The 21,007-nt window shown below is 33.8% G+C and overlaps 1 pseudogene; it reads left to right on the plus strand.

Annotated features, from left to right (window-relative positions):
* The first annotated feature begins 3,797 nt into the window (after window positions 1-3,797).
* Window positions 3,798-12,544, plus strand: LOC149492708 (uncharacterized; annotated as a pseudogene).
* Window positions 12,545-21,007: the final 8,463 nt, after the last annotated feature.

Below are 21,007 nucleotides of genomic sequence, written 5' to 3' on the forward strand. Positions count from 1 at the left end.
ATATATCTCCAAATTGGACACAAGGGGATGGGTTGGAAAGCTAAGAAGTAGACCTACAACTTTTATGAAGGACTCAGACACAAATGGAAAACATAAAGGATCGAAAAATGGTCCTTAATCTCACTCAATAACCCGTTTTTCCCAAATTCAGCTTTCTTCAACCATGAAAAGAACATGAACAACAAAGGTACAAGGTAGAAATGTCTACCACATAATAAGTACTCATCAAACATCACCCAAGAGCATATTATTGCAACCAAAATTGAACAAATCAATCATTTCATACAAAATCCCAAAATATACACATGCTAGCATAAAGGCACAAAATCAAATATTTGAGTAAGGTAAGTGTGTTTATGAATACTGACCTTAAAAACAAGCTTGGATTAAAGTCTCTCAAGCCTTAGCTTTGCCTTACGCCTTGGTAGAAGGTTTCCCCAACCTTTGGCTCAAGTAGAGAATCTCCAAATTTCTTGAAATTAGTCACCAAAAACCACTTCTCAACCTTGATTCTCTAGGATTACTTACTTAAATCAAGTTTAATGGTGTAAATTTGGTGGATTTAGTGAGTAGAAGTGAAGAAAAAACAAAGAAGAGAAGAAGAGAGAAAGTTGGCATTGGAAATGGAGTAGGAGAAGAAGAAGAAAAGAAACAGTGTTGCTCAATAATTGAGAAGTTGACTTATAAAGCAACTAAAGGGTAGTTTAGTCTTTTCCCCCAATTGGATGGCTAAGATTAAGTCAAAAGTAATCTCATCTAATGGCTACAAATAATCTCCAATTAAATTCCTTCAAAATATTATTTATCTCCATAAAATTCTCAAATTTAATCCTTAAAAATAATTCCTCAAATTTCCTTACTTAATATAACACCATAATTCACTATTCACTAATTATCTAAATTTTCCAAAAATATTCATTACTTATTTTCTACCCATAAAAATCATGTATGCATACTCCAAAAATATTAAATAAACTTTGACACATAGATAGTAATTTTTCCGGACCAAAATAATACCGACTCCCGGACCAATAGTACTATTCACAAACTGGTAAATCACTATTCATTCATAGTTAAATATACTCAATATCTTTCTCGGATCTAAATAAAATATTATCCCCCTCTCTTTAGCACCATTCATGTCCCGATAAAATAATATCATTTTAAGATTCAAAAATTTTGGGGCGTTATAATCATATTTAATGAGCATAGTTAGTGGTAGTTGAGTTTAATTTAGACAATTACTGAACTTAAACTGAGATATGTATAATTATAAGAAACTTAATCAAGTTAATTGGGCACTAAACAATCATGTAATGTGAATCCTAAAAATGAATGTAAAACATTTAATTTTGTATTCCATATTCTTAAATTGGCATTGAACAATAAATGAGGACCTTATGTTGTGACAAGTAATATTATGCAATATTATATTCATCATTTATAAGTGTGACTATAAAACAATTTTAGGACTTACATTACATACCTTAAAACTATATAGAAGTCAACAAACTTGTTAGTATAAGAGCCTAAGTGTAATGATACAATGGAACAACTAATGGCATATTTCAAAACTGTGGTATGGTGATAAAGCGGCTGCTAGTAAAGTGACTAGGCACGCAGAGTATTAAAGTGAGTTGGGTAGAGGCGATAATGATGCTTTTGTGGTAAATGCAATGTATTTATGTATTTATGTAATTAAGTTGACAGATGATGAGAAATGTATATATGTGTGGGCATTATAATTGTATTTAGAAAATGAAATGTATGAACTGAATTGATAATGAGTTAATGACGGAGGATAGGTTTATGAATGAGATTGAATTTCCCGATGGATGGGCTGTGTAAGTTGAATGTTTCATATTGTTTGAAACAGGTAGACAGCTCTATTTTAGGGGAGATGCTGCTGAATTTTTAGTAGAGTAATTAGAATAAAAACCAAATAAATCTAACAAGTTATAATGGTTAAAATAAGTTAAGTAATAGAAGTAGTTCGAACAAATCATGCTAATTAGGGTAATTTAGAAACTTAACATTAAAGGTTCAATGTGTAGGGATTATTACTTCAAGTTTCCTTTTATATATAATTCTCTGTAGGGGATAGGGGGAAAAACATTTCAATAACCGATAGTAGATAAAAGCTTAAATTAGGAATTCATGGAAACTATTACAGGTGAGTAGTGTTAGACAATTCGCATCATCCACCTGCATTGCATCCATGCATACACGGCTAAATGCTAGACATGCATTACTTATTAAATTGTTACATTGTGTTGCATTATTTGTTGCTATTGGAAATGGTTTGATTAGTTGTGATGTGCTTCATATATGCTTTGTTTATGTGGAATTGGAATGAAGTGGGGCACCACGGGTTTGTGAGGGCGGTCTTCGATACCATTGGCCATGTATGGGGAGATCAATGCCCCCGTGTGCATCCGATGATATATGATATGGAAAACCAAAGGGTGGCCTCCTATTGGTATGGAAAAGAAAAGAAGGTGTAAAAAGATGAGAGGGCTAGTCAAGTGAGGATTAAACCAGTCGGCCATATATGAGGGATCGGCTTCATGGTGCACGCGTTTGAGAGGGCGGGCCATGTGGGAGGACAGCTCATTTGGGGTTTCGGTGATGCCACTGAGCAATTTCCACGTGATGTGATTATGTGAAGGTATTAATATTTGGAATTGTTGTTGTTATGTCATTTGTGTGATCGACTGTATGATCATATAACTAGTCAAATGACTAAATTGATTTATTTATGCATTTGTGTGATTGTGTGGGGTGAGAGGGTTAACTAATCTACTCACTGAGTTTAGGCTCTCATCCCTGCCTTAATGGTTTTTTTAGGTTATAAGTCATCTAGTATCTCGTGATTCTTTGCCACTTGACATTTAGAGGAAATGTTGAAAATGAAACCTTAATTAGTTTTGTTTAGGGTATTGAAGTAAAATTTTAAAATTCTTATGTTCCGCAATTACGATAGTCATGGGTAATAAAATTTAGAAATTATTGATGTATTACTTATTAAATTTTCTATCATGTAATATATTGATACGAGCCTAAAGAACTGTTATTTAAATTAATTTTTGATATTTGGATGTTGATGAAATTGGGCCTAAGGCCATTTTTATTGAACAGGAAGTTCGTCTGGTATATTTTTGGCTTATTATGGGCTTCGGTGGCTTTAAGCCTACCCAGGTCCTAGTGCCGATCCAGCCCACGATTTTGGGTCGTGATAGAGAGTAGACCTTGGAAGCACTGAAAGAGGAACATCTCCTCATAAGGAAGGAGAAATCAACTCTCCTGATCAAAATCCCCTAGAAGTTGCACTTACCTCTAAGGACTTTAATAAATGTCCAGGTAAAATGACTTCTATTTCTAATGATGTTATCATTAACTTTAATTCTTCTGATATGAAGGTGATGCTGGAAGAGCAGAGGAACAATAGTGAGATGATAGCTAAATTGTTGCAAACCATGAATATCTTCAGGGAGAAGGTCACTGGAAGGAAGATTGATGTTGTGGACTCACCTGTCAATCAATCTCCTACTAGAAAGTCTTCTGCTAAGGAGGAGAATGAATCTTCATCCAAGTACACCAAAGAACTCAAGGGGCAACCGCCTCGAAGTCCCTCGAGGAGCATTGACAGTGGTCATGCTCTTGCTGAAGAGAGGTATCAACCACCACATCGAAGAGAGGAGTCGGTGCACTACCCATCGAAGGCAACACTCTAGACAAGCCACCCCACGAGCAGGCCTACAGTGACTCCTATCATTATTTTCGGGACCACTAGTCCTATGACTAACCCAGGTGTCTATGAGACTGAGGCTTCTTATGCTCCTTAATCGTTGACAGGCACAGGAGGAAGCAAAGGAACTAGAGGGGTTGCCTTCGATGCAGCTCCCCAGAATACATACACTGGTGTCACTACAATTCCTCAAACGGCAGGTAATCATGTTCCTCAGATTCCCCAAGTCACCATGGATGTTCTGAGGGACGTTGTGCAAGAGGTGTATGGGCCTAGCCTCAGACAAGTTGGTTGCCTAGAGTTTGTGAAGCTGTATTTTGAAATAATCAATAAAGAGAACCCTTATCCCATAGGGTACAGAATTTCAGACTTTACATTATTCTCTGGAGAAGATGGACAATCAACCATGGAGCATATAGCAAGATTCACCATCCAATGTAGGGAACTTGCCAATTAAGAGAATTTTGCTAACTATAAGTTGTGGTCGTTTCCTAATTCCTCGATAGGTACACCTTTCACTGTGTATTCAACACTGCTGAGGAACTCAGTCAATTCATAGTATGAGATGCAGCATCTCTTCCATACTCAGTTCTGTAGAGTTGAGCCAGAGGTTTGTGTGGCTGAGTTATCCAGGCCAACACAAAGAAGTGGAGAGATGGCTGACTCATTTATTACAGGTTTAAGAAGTTGAGGAATAGGTGTAAGGTGTTCTTACTTGAACATGAGTTTGTCAAGATGGCTCAAAGAGGCTTGGACTTCAAGTTGAGGAAGAAATTCCAAGGGATGGAGTTTAGATATTTCTATGAGTTGGCGGATAAGGTGGCAGAATAGGAAGAGCTATTGAAAGAAGAATCACAAAGAAAGAGAAGCTTAAAAGGAACTTATTAGCATGAGCATCATTAGGAAACGGTTGTGGCTAACTTGGTGAACTCAGGTTCCTGTGTGTGTTCGAACCTAGGAGCCCCAGTAAAGACAACATCTCAGAAGAACTCCGGTTAAGAGACTCAATTTACCTTTAATGCACCTAAGATTTAGGAGATCTTCGATTTCTTACTAAAGGAAAAGTTTGTGTCTTTCCCACCTAGTCAGAAGATGCCGACGAAAGGAAAGCAATACTGTAAGTACGATGATTCCTAGAACCACAATACTAGTAACTGGTGGAGTTTTAGGAATGCTTTACAGGATCGAATTAACAGAGGAGTCTTGGGGTTCCTTAATAAAGAACAAATGCTAATTGATGAGGATCCTTTGCCACCCATCGCATCCATCAATGTTGTGGAAGTGGATTTGAGGATTATCATTGACCAGTTGAAGAAGCTGCAGGTTCATTAGAAGATATCAAATACACATAAGAAGCTACAGCAACATTGGTAGCTAAAGTTTCCAAGGGAAGCTGGTCCATCTGTTAACTGCTTTCCTGTGAAGACAAAAATGATTAGATCTGAACCAAGTTCCAAAGGAACCAATCAAGATTTGTTGTTCTTACATCTATTGAACCAACCAAGAAGTGGATGGTGGTACCACGTTCGAAGTTCCCTCAACCTCTGACTCGAACTTAGAAGAGGAGGTTGCAGAGGAAAAGAGTCTTGGAGAAGTGACAGAAGGCAGCCTTAGCCAGTTCCAACTGTGAAAATGAGAAAACTATGTTCGGGTGTAAAACCATAGAAGATGACATAGAATCCCAAGGAAGTTCTGCAGAGAAAGAGATTTCAAAAGGTAACTTTTCATTTAAAGGTGTACCTTTGCCTTTTAGTTGTGTAGTTACAAGAATTGTCTTACCACTGGAGTTCTAGAAGTTCCCTAGGAAAACATATGTACCTCAGGAGGAACCAGTTTCTGATGAACTAGAGATATGCAATGTAGTGACTATTCAGTGTTCCAAGCCTAAAGAACCAAAAAGAGTAGTGCTTGAGAAGCTTGCAGAAAGCATGACTCAACATATCATGCCATTTTATATAATTGCACACATTGATGGAAAACCCATTTCAAGGGTTCTTGTAGACAATGGATCGGTGTTGTATATAATGCCATTCAAAACACTCTTAGCTATTAGGAGGACAGAGTATCTTATAGCTACCAACATTACAATGTTGGATTTTATTGGTGATGTGTCAAAAACCATGGGGGTACTACCACTAGAGATTACAATTGGTAGTAAAACATCTTTCTCAGCCTTCTTTGTTGTTAGATCCACTACTGGTTATAATCTATTACTGGGAAGGGACTGGATTCTTGCCAATTGGTGTGTGTCGTCCTCCTTGCATCAGTTTCTAATATTTTGGAAAGTTTATGATATGGAAGTTGCATGGGCAAATCCTAAACCTTTTCAAGTAACTCCAGTGCCCTAGAAGCACAATTGAATGATGTGGATTTTAGTCCTATCCATTATATTAGAAGGGGGTGGACTCGAAGGGAGGCAGTGGAAGTTGAAGATAATTTTTCTCCTGGGGATGTTGGCGCCTTGCATCAGACTGAGTTTATAGTTGCTGAAGCTTCAGAGGATACTAGCTCATCTCCTGATAGCTCATCAGATGTTGCTGAGGTTAATTCAACACCGTCATTATCCATTGCGCCTTGTAAGAGGCCAAGGTGGGATCCAAGGTGATAGAGCTTCATGATTAAGAAAACATTCTTTAATGAGGAGATGGCAACAGCTGCAGCTGCTATATCCAGAGCTTATTTGTGGTAACTGTTTGACAGGTTAGCTAAAGAGGAGTACTTGGAGGTTGATGGTTCTGAAGTGATCTTTGGGGAAGAATTGAGATTTTTTAAGCTGGACGATGTTCTTACTGAAGTCCAAGATCTTTTGAAGGAAGTCAACCTCAGTACCCCTGGGAATTCAAGAATTCCATATGTTAGCAGCCTCTTAAAACCTGAGCAAAAATAGAAGATCATACATTTTTATGGTCATAAGGGCCTAGAGGAAATGCTTATATCTATCAAGTAGTACAGGAGAGCCGCACAAGAGAAATGCCAGTAGTCGTTACCTCAAGGAGTACTATCCCATCAGGTGGAAAATGAAGAATCATCAGCAATGACAGTGGGGTTGATCCCACGGTCCCATTAAGAAATGTCAACAATTATAGGCACGTTATATAGTTGATCCCACGACAATCATGAATAAAGTAAATAGGTCTACTGGCGGTTTCTTTCATAAATGTGTAAAGGCCGATTCATGGCTTTAAATATATTCATACAAGCTCAAAAAAAAGAAGTAAATTTGAGGTAATGGATCCTCAATCTTAGTAATAATAAACAAATAAAATTAAAAGAGGAGCCATCTACAGGTGCGACACAGGGTAGGTGCAATAGAGAGCATACTTGTGGAGAAGAGATAACTGGAACATCTGAATCTTAAACAGAGAGAAGACATATGAGCCAGGGGAGTCGTCTCAATTCAAAAAATATATCTAGAAACAACTGATAGAGAGGATAATGAACCAGTTGCTAATGTCCTTAGAGAGAACCTGACAGAAAGAAATGATGCAAAGTTTAGTAGAGGAACTTACTTGAGGAGCTAGTGCATTAGCAAGGGCGCCCCGAAGGAGTTAGCAAATGAAGCAGTGGAACCTATTAGCAGAAAGTTAAAGGTACATGATTCGTAAGACAATTTATATTCATCTCAGAGGAACTAGTTTTTCCATTAGTCAAAGTAGAAATATATTTTCACTAGTGCCATAATCTGGAAAAATGGTTGCCAATGGAATTGGTATCAAAAATTTGGTGCCTCTGGAATAATTTTTTATCGGTTCCATTGCTATAATTCTTCAAAAATTTATCAAAGACAAAATACGGGAGCCAAACCATAATTCACATTTCACAAATTCACTACAACTTAAAAAAGACCCACTTTTCTATTAGTTATTATATATATTATAAACAAAAAGAAAAGAGAAAGGATAGTGCACTACGCAGTGCAATGGTGGCCAAAGATGGGCATCAAATGATCATGTTATTATTTAAAAAAGAAAAAAAAGAGAGAAGAAGAAAGAAGAAGAACGAACCTATATACAACGGCCAAAATTGGCCAAAACAAGATTGCTTGATTCTCGAAATTGAAAAGTCACTTATTAAAAGGGATAAAAGTTTTTGCCAGAAGAAGTTAACGAATAAGTTTTTTTTAGAAAACAATAGCATTTAACAATAGATTATTTTACTTTTTTTAATAAATATATGTTTAATTAATAATTTGTTTTTTTATTTGTTATAATTTTATTATGGTAAATGAAGAGTTTAAACGCTATCAGGGTAAATGAAAAGTTTTGAAAAAGTTCAAATAAATTTTTTTTAATGAGTGCTTTAATAATTAGTCATTATTTGTTTTTGTTACTGTTTTATATTATTAGAAGATGAGCGGTGTAATATTTTTTTATTATTATCTTGTAACAAATAAATTTTAGACAAAATTTTAGGATAATAAATTACCTAATAATTTGTGTCATCATCTAGGGTTTTAATTTTAGGCTTAAATTTTTGTGTCCCTTTTTTTATATTCATTTAGCTAATTTTTTGTTCTTCAGTTTTTTAATAGTAAATGCCAATTTTTTTTTTTTGTATTTTTGTTTAAAAAGTTTCCTTTTTTTAATTTACCTTTTATGAAACTAATTTACTTTTAATGCAACATAAAACTTAGTTACTACCAAATAATTGTACTTCTTAATATTCAATGCAATAAAAGCCACACAAGATATATATATATATATATATATATATATATATACTTAATTTTTTCATTGAAATCTCTTCATTTTCTTTTTGAGATCTCTTAGAAATCCGAAATCTCTCACAATTAAGATAAAAGAAAATACTCAATTATTTTGTAAATTCTCTCTCCTCAAATGAAGCACCATGTCAATATATAGGTTAAAATCACGATCCTCCTTTATATATATATATATATATATATATATATATATATATATATATATATATATATATATATATATATATATATATATATATAATGATTTGTTTTGTTTCAGTTATCTGTAATCTCTCTCTATTTGGTGACTTCAACTCGATGTTTACTTTTCTTAAACTTTCTACTAGTTTTATGCAAGTGAAATGGCTAAATCTTGTCATGCTTCTCACATTGCTCTTGTAATGCTCTTTGTGAAGATTATATGGGGAAAATGTGTAAATAGTTAGGTATTTATGGACACCGTGTACAATCTATATAGAGAAAATGACTTCTTAGAAGTCTAACTGGAGTGCTGCTCCAAAGTTATTCATAGCATAGCAAATAATCTTTCACATTGGAAAAAGCTTTCGATTTTATTTTGTCCTAAAATTCATTGCCTTCTTAATGTGGTCTCTTTTTGATATTCTGAATCTTTCACTTGACCCATTTCTCTCTTGTTTCCTCCATCACCTCCGCAGTTCTCGTTGCCACCACCACCACCAATTAAAGCCAACATCGCCCAAATGAAAGGGAAAAGAGGGTTTACTCTTCAAATCGAAAAAAAAAAAAGTCAAATTTTTGGTTCTTAATTACATTATAGAACAAGCAAATGATATTCGAAGAAGAAATCAAGATCGGTTATTGTATACAAATTCAGGAGGTCGGTATTTGGATTCAAGAGGACATCCATGGAATCTGTTCCTTTTCAGCATCCAATTACTTTCGCTGCAAACCACATGAATAAACGCCATCCAGAAATCTCATCAGAACTCTATTTGTTTTCTGAGAAAATTAAAGGAAAAATAGTTATCATTTTCTCTAAGCTACTGAAACAAATTTTGGTTGCTTGTACGTTTTCCTTTCCTTTCTTTTTTTTTTTCTTGCTAAACTGAAGAATTAGAGTTCTAGTTTTTAACGTTTTGTATTGTTTTTGGTGCTTGATGGTTCATTCTTGTTCTGTAACTTCAGTTTAATGAACTTCGATCTGCATTTAGTTATTTGGTTCCAAATTGTGGTGAAATTATATATAGGCTAACCTTATGTTGTTTGCTGATAAAGATTAGTTTCTGTACAAGGGAAATCATCAGATGAACACTATAGTATAAGGAACTCCCAAATCCTCTAGGAGTCAGTCGTTATTTTACCAAGATTTGGCAACACCTCTCTCTGCTCGTAAAGGGAAATTCTCAAGTTTAGGCCAGGCATACAGAATTTTGGTGGTTCAGACAGTCACAAATCCGGGATTTCAACTTAGGAGGCAAAAGTATATACAATTAGATGTGAAACTAAGATTCTGAAAAAATATCATAAAAAAAGAATATATGCTTTAAGATTTCCTTAATGAATCATTTACAATTGTTTTATGAAGAACACAACTCCAATAAATTTTTACAAATTGGACTTTATTATAGTCAAAGGTCAAATCATTGAATTAAATGAGATTTTTAATTTGGTCTTAAATTCTAAATATTACTGATGAGTAATCAAAAGTTCGATCAATTGTATGATTAGTCCAAACAAGAATAACAAAATTAAGAAATTTAAAAAGATGAGTGAGAGGAAATTCTCTGATGGGGATAACCCTAACGAGGAAAGAACTAATCAGGATCCTATAACGAAGAAGGTTAAACATCGTGATAAGGACGATGGAAACAACAAGGATGAGGGGTTTGACTCCTCACCCAATTCTTTCCTGCAGACATTTCGAGATAAGATTGTTCAGAGTATGAAGGTAGATAATGATGATGATCCGCTTGGGGACCTGAATTATATCTTTTACTCAAAGGATGTCCAAATTGATCGACGGGAACGGTGCCAGAGGTTTGAATTTCTAAGACACTTCAAAAGAATCTTGCTCTGAAATGGTCAAGAGCTGTTGTTGTGCACTTATGGGGAAGGAGAATAAGTCACAAGTCCCTTTGCTCTAAACTAGAGATTTTATGGAGACCTAAAGGACATCAAGTTTTAGACTTGGGGAATGAATATTTTCCGGTTAAATTTGAGCTGGAAGAAGACTTTCATAAAGCAGTGTTAGATGTCCCTGGAGAATGGCAAATAGCTACCTTGTGGTGCAGCCATGGAGTTCTTCTTTTAATATTCACAATTTCTCGTTAAAGAAGGCTGTGGTTTGGATTCATTTACTTGGCCTTCCATTTCACCTCTATCATAAGAAAGTTTTACATACAATAGGGGATGTGGTGTGAAGCGTTTACCGTGGATCCAACCCACAGCCTAGAAGTCAGATCAAGCGTGATATTAATTCCTTAGTTGATGTACTTCACATACCTAGTACGCCCACATTTCTCCAAACTAAGCTGTCAGCCAGCGCATTCGTTGCTCTTTTTCCCAAAAAGAATCAACAATCTTTATTGGCATGCTCAATGGGACCACTTTTGTACATTCCATCTTTCACTTGAGTTTTGAGAGAACACCATGACTCGAAAAACTCGTTCAGTTGTTGAAAAAGAAACTATTGCCGCGTCTCTGGATTCGGATGGAGGACCTACGAGAGTGAAACATTCCGTAATTTTATTATCAAAACTTTCGAATTTCAATTAAATTAAAAATCTGGATTTTTGACTGTATGGGCTGCAAATACCTTATAATTTTAATTTGGATTTTCAGAGTTGAGCTCAAGCCCAACACATATTATCGAAATTTCCGAGTCGAGAACCTTCAAAATTTTTCAAAAGTAAATATGGAGCTCTAAATATTAATCTATTATAAATATATATATGTGTGTGTTACTATTTAAATTAATTATTCTAAAATCAAATATTATTATTATTATTATTATTATTATTATTATTATTATTATTATTATTTAGTAAATTGAGGAAATATTCTAGAACCTAATTAAACCAATTGAAAAAAATAATAAATCAAATAATAAATCAAACCAGTACATCTTGAAGCTTCTAATAATTGAACCAAACCTTTGGAAATGAACCAAATCAGATAAAGCAAATCAAGGAGATAGAAAGCAAACAAAAAAAATATTTTCGACAGCCCCGTACCCCCTTTCTCTCACCGTCTTTCGGCCAACGGCCATGGATTTCAGCAACCAAATAATCTAAAATATTCTACTCATCGCAAAGAATTTGATCAAACCTTGGTTTATGCAATTTGGGCTTAGAGCGAGAGGAAATGACGTTGAAACACTCGACATCGTGCGATTCTATTCTCCAGTGAGTTCTCGCCATTTCTAGCCACCATACACCCTGAGAATGGGTCCAATCAATTCCTCATTGCCTCGCAAGTATTTTCCCTCTATCAATTGAGGTTTCCTGTGGAGAATGATGAAGCTACCATGATCGGTGGCTCCTTTAGTAGCTGTTGAGGCTTGTTCCGGCCAAATGGACCACTGAGTCAACCAACAGACATTAGATTTGAGTTCCTCATGGAATTTCAATATGAAGAGCTATTGAAAGAAGAATCACAGAGAAAGAGAAGCTCAACAGGAACTTATTATCATGAGCATCATCAGGAAACAGTTGTGACTTGAATTGGTGAACTCAGGTTCCTGTGTGTGTCCGAACTTAGGAGCCCCAGTAAAGACAACATCTCAGAAGAAGAACTCTGATTAGGAGACTCAATTTACCTTTGATGCGTCTAAGATTTAGGAGATCTTCGATTTCTTACTAAAGGAAAAGTTTGCGTCTCTCCCACCTGGTCATAAGATGCCGACGAAAGGAAAGCAATACTATAAGTACCATGATTTCTAGAACCACAATACTAGTAACTGCTGGAGTTTCAGGAATGCTTTACAGGATCGAATTAACAGAGGAGTCTTAGGGTTCCCTGATAAAGAACAGATGCTAATCGATAAGGATCCTTTTCCACCTATGGCATCCATCAATGCTGTGGAAGTGGATTTGAGGAATATCATTGACTAGTTGAAGAAGCTGCAGGTTCATTAGAAGATCTCAAGTACACATAAGAAGCTACAACAACATTGGCAGTAAAATTTTCCAAGGGAAGCGGGTCTATCTGTTAACCGCTTTCCTACAAAGACAAAAGTGATTAGATCTGAACCAAAGTTCCAAAGGAACCAATCAAGATTTGTTGTTCCTCCATCTGTTGAACCAACCAAGAAGTGGATGGTGGTGCGACATTCAAAGTTCCCTCAACCTCTGACTCGAACTCAGAAGAGCAGGTTGCAGAGGAAAAGAGTCTTAGAGAAGTGACAGAAGACAGCTTTAGCTAGTTCCAACTGTGAAAATGAGAAAAATAAGTTCAGGTGTAAAATTTTTAAAATGGGCTAACGTATTAAGCATGGCCTATCAGGCAATTATTGAACCCATTTTGTGATTTTTTGGAATTGGGTTTAGTATTTTGGATTGGGCTTGAATTTTATTTAATTGGGGCCCAATTAATATTGTTTTGGGTAATTAATTGATTAATTAATTTTTATTAATTAGTCAATTAATTATTTAAAAGAAAGAGATAATAGAAACGTGGGTTACAGTTGAACAAAAAGAGCACTCCTTAAGTGCACTCCTCAAGCAATTGCTCACGTATGGGAAAATGGGAGACCAAAGGAGCTAATGAGAACACGTGTCAGTGGCTTCTTTTGATAACTGTCTGTAAAACCTATAAAAGCAGCAAGAGAGACAAACAAAAAGAGAACCAAAATTCTCCGACGAATTCAAATTAAACTGTCCAATGAGCCAAGCAATTTAATTTCAAAGCATTGTCTTTATTTTTCCTAAGCATTGTCTATTTTACATTTCCTGTAATTACAAGCTCTTTTCAATACAAGTAAGCAATTTACATTTCAAGCAATTAAATATCCCTTACATTTCAAGCAATCAAGCTCTCTTTACAATTTTCTCTGTTCAAATTTATTTTAAATTGCACAATCGGTGAAGCGTTTACCGTGGATCCAACCCACAGCCTAGAAGTCAGATTAAGCGTGATATTAAATCCTCAGTTGGTGTACTTCACACACTTGGCACGCCTCCATTTTCACCAAATCAAGCTATTAGTCAGTGGATTCGTTGCTTTTTTTCCAGAAAAGAACCAACACGACCTTTCTTAACTAGATTTCAAACTCAAATCAAAAAGAGGAATGGCATGGATTTTTTTTATTATTATTGTGATCGAGTGGTCATATCATACGTTCTTGTACTTATAAATTAGAGGATGAGAAGAAAGGACAAGTCATGTGGTCTAAGCTTTTTAATCATCTTATATCCAAACTATTTGAGAAACTCAAACCAAGATAACATTATTTGAACTAAAGAGAAAACATCTGGAACGATTGGCTAGACAATGCAATCAATTGGGAATTACCAATATGGGGGGACCTGAATATGGAAAAATATTAATTGGATTGCCTCATTTTATTGAATTGGAAAGTGGAAAGAAGCGACTGCTAAATGAGGAGGTAGAAAATTTGCAATAAAAAGATTTTGTTTTGGCTATATGAATCTCATCCTAAAATGGGGGAGAGAACCAGTAGAAATGTGTCTCTAGGGGAAAAATAAAGCTTTTGGCTTGAAACTACCAAGGTTTTTATGGAACCCTTGAAAGTTCATCATCTCAAAGGAATGTCTTTTTCCCATTCTCCAAATATATTATTTTTAGTAGAAACAAAAAATAAGAGCTCTTTTATATATAAGAAAATTCAAAAATATAGTTGGTCTCAATTTTACTTTGTTGAACCTAGATATATGGCTAGTGGGTTATCTTTGGCATCGCAGGATCATGTTAGAATAGGCTTAATTTCACTTGTCGTACATCAGATATATATGCTATCACATTACCATACCTTTGAATCAATTTGTCACATAAATATGTATCAAGTTCAATTTAGTGAACATTAAGTAAAAAAAAATACCTTTTAAGCTGCTACAAGGGGTCTCTTAAAATATTTTATACTTTATTGCCTGACACAGTAGGCCACATCAGCCATTCCTAGTTTTCTTTCTCTTTTTTTTAATTGCCCTTTTTTTTTTTTATTACTGCGTGACAGTCGATAACTACCTTCACTTCCAGGCATGACATATCTAAATTTATTTTTTAGAAAAACTAGGCAATTTTCCGCACATCGAGCGACTGTATAACAATATTTTTTATTTGAATTGTAAGATATATGTTTTAAGTAAAATTTTGAAAATTCAAAATGTGGAGATTGATATTATACCTTTTAAGAAATGTGTAAGTTTTAAAAAAGAAAAAGTTAAGAAGATAATTCTAACATTAGTTTATTGTATAGTTCAGAACACATATTTGAGTTTTTTTTTTTTAGCTAAGATTTGCCTATGATCATGTGTAGCTTAGGTTTCCTTAAAATATAAGCAGACACTGAAATTTTCTATAAAAAATAGAATAAAGTGTATAATTTTATATATAGAAATATGAAATGTTATATTTCAAAATCATAGCCATCAAAATATAAACATGTACTAATTTAATTGCAAGAGTTTCTCTACCTAAGTTGATAGTAAATTCACAGTCATCTCTGGAATCAATTTTCATTTTTTTTTATTGAAAGCAGCCGATAAAATCATATTTCTTAGCAATGTCGGTTGTCTTTCGAACCTAAAACACACAAAATGATTTAAAATTGGAATTATGATAGATCCATAAATTAAAATGAATCCAAAAAGAGAGGTTAAATGGTATTATTTACCCCAATTTCTAACTTCAAATACATAACGAAATGGCTAAGGTTCTTTCTAATTTATTGATGATTAATTTGAATCACTTTGTTATGTTAATTAAGCTACAACTCTACATATTTAGTTTTTTTTTTTTCAGAAAACAGTAGCATTTAACAATAGATTATTTTGTTTTTTTAATAAATGTATGTTTAATTAATAATTTGTTGTTTTATTTTTTAGAATTTTATTATGGTAAATGAAGAGTTTAAACATTGTCACGGTAAATGAAAAGTTTTGAAAAAGTTCAAATAAATTTTTTTAATGAGTTCTTTAATAATTAGTCATTATTTGTTTTTGTTACTTATGTCGTTAGAAGATGAGCGATATAATATTTTTTTTTTTATTATTATCATGTAACAAATAAATTTTAGACAAAATTTTACGATAATAAATTAGCTAATAATTTGTGTCATCATTTGTGGTTTTAATTTTAGGCTTAAATTTTTGGGTCCCTTTTTTGATATTCATTTAGCTAATTTTTCGTTCTTCAGTTTTTTAATAGTAAATGCCAAATTTTTTTCTTTTTTATTTTTGTTTAAAAAGTTTCCTTTTTTTTAATTTACCTTTTATGAAACTAATTTACTTTTAATGCAGTATAAAACTCAGTTACTACCAAATAATTGTACTTCTTAATATTCAATGCAATAAAAGCCACACATTGGAGAGAGAAAATGACTTGTTAGAAGTCTAAATGGAGTGCTCCTCCAAAGTTATTCATAGCATAGCAAATAATCTTTCACATTGGAAAAAGCTTTCGATTTTATTTTGTCCCGAAATTCATTACCTTCTTAATATGGTCTCTTTTTGATATTCTGAATCTTTCACTTGACCCATTTCTCTCTTGTTTCCTCCGTCGCCTCCGTAGTCCTCTTCGCCACCGCCACCACCAATTAAAGCCAAAATCGCCCAAATGAAAGGGAAAAGAGGGTTTACTCTTCAAATCAAGAAAAAAGACAAATCTTTGGTTCTTGATTACATTATGGAATAAGGAAATGATATTAGAAGAGGAAATCAAGATCTGTTATTATATACAAAGTCAGGAGGTAGGTATTTGGATTCAAAAGGACATCCATGGAATCTGTTCCTTTTCAGCATCCAATTACTTTCGCTGCAAACCACATGAATAAACACATAACCGACACCGAGAATCGCGAGATCAAACTAACGATGGAAACACAGAGGGCGACGACACTCCACTTTTTGATCTCGAATCGTTTAGTCTTCTTGGAAGAGGAAGAGGAAGCAGTGCTGCTTGATGCCTCGCCAACTAAAACCATAGGCATATCTGAGTCTAAAGTCACCATTTTTGCTCTATAGTCACTTAACAAAGACGAGAGAGAAAGCAAACGGTATATGATTTTGTTGGCGAAGCAAAGAATGGAAAGGAAATTTGATGGGCTTTGGCAAGGCAGTCAGCGTACGAGTATAAAGCAAATACTCGTTTAAATCCTTACTGAATATTATTGAAAAATTACAATTTCCATTCTAAATCATGAGCCTAAAACATTACTTGGGCACCTTGATGACTAAGGCTCATACCATAGACCATTATTTTTGGATCTTCAATCTAAATCATGAGCCTAAAACCATGGTCATGGTAGTTTGGTGGATTACTTGGGATTACCTTATATTATCAATATATCCAAAGGTGGTAGTCTTTCCAGAAATTACAGGCATGATTCAATATAAATTGAAGGGATGGAAAGAGAAGTTATTATCTCTAGTGAGGAAGGATATTTAATTAAGGTAGTAGCTATGGTTATTCCTATTTATGTTCTCTCTTGTTTTAAAATTCCAGCCAACTTATGTCGTGGTATTAATATAATTATCTCAAATTTATGGTGGGGACAACAACAAGAAGAAAAGAAGATACATTGGATTTCTTGGAAGAGTCTTAGTATAACTAAAACGGAAGGAGGTTTAGGCTTTCGTAACTTGAAAAGCTTCAATCTAGCCTTACTTGCTAAATAAGGCTAGGACTTTTAACTTCTCCTACTTCATTATTGGCAAAGATTCTTAAAGGGAAATATTTTCCATTTTTAAACTTTCTTGGCAAGTAGTAATTTTTCATGGGGTTGAAGATGAGAGTGAAATTCTTAAACAAGGGGTGAGATGGGATGCAATGGAGAATCAATCTCTTGTCAATATGATGCTTGGCTTCCTACTCAATATCCTTTCAAGTTGCATCTTAGGGATAATGGAGATCAATATAAATTAATTAATAATTTTGTTGGTACTTGAAATGTGCAATTAATAAAAAGACTCATTATTAAACAAGTTATTGAAGTTATACTCATTGTCCCTCTTAGTTTGACCAAATTGGAGGACAAGTTAGTCGCAAATAATGGTCGTTACTCTATGAGGTTTGATTGTAGAAATGCTTGTGTCATGCATTCTTCACATCAAAATATAAAGTGGCAAATGCATAAGTTTATCCCCGTAATTTACCCAAAAATCTTGTGGCACTCTAAATTTTATGAGGAACATATTCTGTCCCCAAAGTTAAAAATTTTGGTAATATTGTATCCTTCTCCGACTAATTTTTTGATGGTTTTAGCATTTATATGCAAAATATTCACTTTGCGGTATGATTAGTATAATCTTTAAAATAATAATTTTCATATTTTGATAGGAGTAGGATCAGTAAATCCTTGTATTAAAAGCCAATTGGCAAATCCTTAAGTTGATAGGAGTAGTATTAAATTGGCCGGTACTTGGCTGGTCTTGCCGACAAAAAAAAAAAAAAAAGAAATGGAAAGCACGGGCTGTGACGATTGGGAAGCATAGGCCGCACTCTTCCTCTTTACTGCGCTAAACCCAGAACAGAAAGAAAGAGAGACCGGAGAGAGAGGTGGAGCTGACGTTTATGGTGGTGGAGTCGCCGGCAAAATGAAACGAAGGGGAGGGGCTGTCTCGTTTGGAAACAAACGCAGCTCACTCTCGTTGCTGCACTATCGGTAGACGGAAGAGAGAGAGAGAGAGAGAGAGAGAGAGAGAGAGAGAGAGAGGCGAGGGAGCAGCGGCGGCGGTGACGTTGGCTGGTGAACGGAATAGAAAGGGGAGGGAAGAGCAGCTGGTGTCAGCGTTAACGGGAAGCGGAGAAGGGAAAGTTGGGACAAAATGGGGATTTTTGAATTCTCTAGAAGTTTCTCATTGGTTAATGGGTGATTTGGGTTGATTTGAGTTCGTTCGGCCCAATTCATGGGTTTGTTAGAATTTTCAATTAATTTTATGGGGTTTTCAAAGGGTTTAGTTTAAATCTAGGTTTGGTCTAACTATATACAATTGTATTTATATTAAATTTTATCAAATAAATTCACAAGGTATTAATTTTATTATTTTAAAATATAATAATGTCCTATAATATTATTGGTTAGAATTTATATTTAAATTTTTAAATTCGGATCGTTCTAGTATAGTGACAAAGGAATTAATTGTTATATTGTTAGTATAAATTACTTGAATTTGATTTATTTACATATAAATATGGATTAATAAAAAAAATGTGTTTATTAAATTTCGATAAGTAAATGAAAAGTATTAAATAAATTAAAATAATTCAAAACTTATTATTATAGGTTCAAAAATCAAAAGATCAATTAATCAATCTAATTTAACGAGTTATCCTATAATAAATTACTCGGTGCTATTAGACTAAATAAATAAATTTTGAAAAATTAAAAATTCATGTAATTGATTAATTCATCAATATTCGCTAATGGAGTATAAATATCCCAGTTAATATAAAAAATAAAATTGGTAATGGACTACGTGTGTATATTTAGATAAAGCAACCATTGAATTATTTTAATTAGATTTTTAATTAAATTAAATTTTATTAAATGACTTAATTAAACAAATAAAATTGGTATATTTTTGTTTCGAACGAAAGTTCAAGACTAATTATTTTAATTAAATTTTTATTCATTTCAGACACTTATCTATCCTAACAGATCCTTAAAATTTATATGTAAATGCTTTTTGTATTTCATATTTTATGAGTTAAATATAATATTTATTTGTTTACCTTTTATATGAAGTTTAATCAAATTAAATATTTGTGTTAATTATGTTTAATTTATAAATTTTTACTAGTATGAACTAAATTTGATATAGACGTAATCAATTTGTTGAATTTGCTGCTCTCTACAAAAATATTACAAAAAAATAAAAAAGAAAAAAACACATCTAATTTTTATCATCCTCATCCTCAAATTGACTGATATAAGATCCTGGACTAGATTCTTCATGTTCTTCTCCTTTCTTTGTTGCTCCTCTCTCATTCTTTACAAGCGCAAAGTGAAACCTATTTTCAACTCTAAAAGACCAGACTTGAATTAGATCCTCCTATATGAAGTCCATTCTTTTTCTTAAGAGAATTCCAATAAGTTCTAAACACATAAGATCAGGTTGTATTTCCATTTTGCTTTGGATAGTCCCATTGCTTGAGTATCATATCGCTAACATCAAGGCAAGGCTCAACAATCTTCATTTTTATTTGTTTTTTAATCTCATCTCTTTCAGCTTCATTCAAAAACTCACATAAAATTTGATTCTTTAGCATTGATCAACGACTGTTACCATCTCCTGCATCAATTTCATCAATTTTTGTTATTCTTTTCTCTATTAGTAACTTCCAATCACTACCTTTCATCTCTATAATCTTTTTCTTAAATCTTTGAGGTAGCTCAGGTTGTGAATTATTTACTGTAACTTTCATTTTCTTGCTTTCAGCTTTAGTTTCTCCTTCTCCTTTTCTTTTTTTTTTTTCTTTTGATGAACTCCTTCAGAGTTTCTTTGTTTCTTGAAATCTGTACTGAAACCTTTTTCGTTTCCTGAAAAATCTGCTACCCTCTTTAAAGATTTTTCTTTAATCAACCTTTGAAGCTTTTCCTCTTTCTCCAATTTAATAGAAGCAACATGTGCAACTAACACTAAAGTATCAAACTTTGACAAACACTAAAGTATCAAACTTTGACATGTCTCTAGTAATATCCACATTGTTAGCCTTCAAATCTTCAAGAGTTAAAAATCCACTCCCTTCATTATTATCATTATTCTCCCTCATTCTTTCTTCTTATTTAGAATCTAATATTCAAAAAAGGAACCTGTAGTAAGATTCAAATAAAAAAAAGAATTTCAAACATTTATGCACACACCTCTGTATAAGTGATCGCACTTATCAACTTCCTATTCAAGTGAACCAGAATGTACAATCAAGAAATTTTATGAGTGACTGAATTGCACGCTTTTGAGGCAACAAGCGGTTTCTGCAACCGAATCTACCTTTCTCTATCTAAAGTTATATATATATAAACAGAGAAAAATCCTAAAAGATTAGTAAATCCTTGTATTAAAAGGCAATTGGCAAATCCTTATATTTGGAACCAGATGACCACTAGCTTGTCTTTATATTAGGAACCTCCTCCACCACATGTGATTAAAGTTAACCTTGATGCAGCTGCCATGAAAAAAATAGACAAGGTGATGCGAATGGAAAAGTCTTAGTCCGGTATGTGAAACAGATTCATCAAATTTGCAATCCATCAGCTTTGTAGGCCTTATTTAGAGAAGCAGCTTTCAAAGCATTCCATTTTGGTTTCTCAAATTTATAGTCGAAGGTAATGCTTTGAATATTATGAATGCTGTGAATGGCTTAACAGGCCTTATTTGAATATTTTGGTTTGCAGA

Source organism: Jatropha curcas, chromosome 11 (genome assembly GCF_041381405.1).
Source record: "Jatropha curcas cultivar XTBG-Jc1 chromosome 11, XTBG_Jcur_1.0, whole genome shotgun sequence".
Classification (NCBI taxonomy): domain Eukaryota; kingdom Viridiplantae; phylum Streptophyta; class Magnoliopsida; order Malpighiales; family Euphorbiaceae; genus Jatropha; species Jatropha curcas.